This window comes from Phoenix dactylifera, chromosome 5, assembly GCF_051530095.1.
Source record: "Phoenix dactylifera cultivar Ajwa chromosome 5, Ajwa_hap1_PhDact_Kaust_v1.1, whole genome shotgun sequence".
Taxonomy (NCBI): domain Eukaryota; kingdom Viridiplantae; phylum Streptophyta; class Magnoliopsida; order Arecales; family Arecaceae; genus Phoenix; species Phoenix dactylifera.
In genome coordinates, this window is record NC_143194.1 from 5,695,705 (window position 1) to 5,697,183 (window position 1,479).

The window sequence follows — 1,479 nt, forward strand, 5'->3', positions numbered from 1 at the left end:
ACTTAGCATCCTTTTTCCCTCCATAATGTCATGCATAACATATGCAAAATTCCAACTATTAGTATATATTGGAACAAGTTTGGTGTTATTTGAATGCAACTAATATTTATAAATGTATGGCCACCTGACCCATGACAAGCATTATATATTGCACATGCATACAATAAGACAATATTAAAAATATTGGATATCAGACACCTATGGATCAAAACAAATAAATTTTTTTCTTATCAAAAATTATCCATCTAACTATATATAAATTAAAAATATGAGCCATAAATACATTATCTATATCACTTTAAAAATCAAAAATCAATTTGCTTTGTAACTTTTCATATATTATATATTAAATGATAAGAATGGATGATATTAGTACTTTTAGAGTTCAAAGCCTACCATAGGTAGTCTAACATTAGTTTCATATACATTGATCATGATATAAAAATCTAATTTCAAATAATTCCTATGCAAGCAAATTATAAATTAAATAATGTTATAGCTTTCATTAAAAAATGTCCATTTTATGCTCTATCAATACATGTGAAGAGTCGATCAATGAGAAAGAAGTAATTTCTTTAATCCGCACAACTTGAATAATTTAGAAAAAATAGAAAAAGTAGAAAAGTTGTTGAAAGTAGGGTCTAGGTCATTTTTTCATTATTCATCCATTATAACTAAGTTGCATAGTATCTATTTATACTAATGGGAGCCATCCTTACATAATTTAGGCTGAATTCTTCTCTGGTTAAAATAGGCATGAGCAGCGAAAGTAATCATAAAAAGTTTAAATCCTATAAGCTATATTGATTTTGTCTTTAGCGGTTTTATTTAAAATTTTTCTAGATTGGAAGATATATTTGATTAAAATCTTTCTTTTTTAAAAAAATAATTGCTTTCATTAGCCTATTTTGGGGTCCAAAATGGAAATTGGCTTTGACCACTCATTGCAATGCATCCTTAGTAAGTACCACCACATCATAGACCTCAAAAAATTATTTGATTTAAAAAAAAAACATCAATTGGACATCGTATGTATAAGTTATAGCCTTTAAAAAATTAGCACATAATTCGGCACAACGGATTTCACTCTTGAATCCTGTTTAGTCTTCTTCTAGTGGTCAAAGTGGTTCATATTGAGTAAAATCAATTTACCAATCTAAACAATCGAGCTGATATACCAATCTACCAAAGACTTATGCAATAAGACCTAAAACTAGGCGATTTTTGGTCAATGTGATGTAATGAAGTTTTTAGCCAATTTTAGTCAATTCAACTCTATTCATCTAAGTTTTGTTTTCGCTAATAAAACCATGATAAAATCTTCAGGTTAATAATTTATTAGTTGCTAATAGAAATCCAAAACATGATGCTCGGTAGGCATCATTTCATAGTGATTTTTTCTGTATATGATTTATGCAAGTCTAGACCCCGAACCTATCAACCCTTGATGTTGGCAAGATCAACCTCATAAAATCTTCT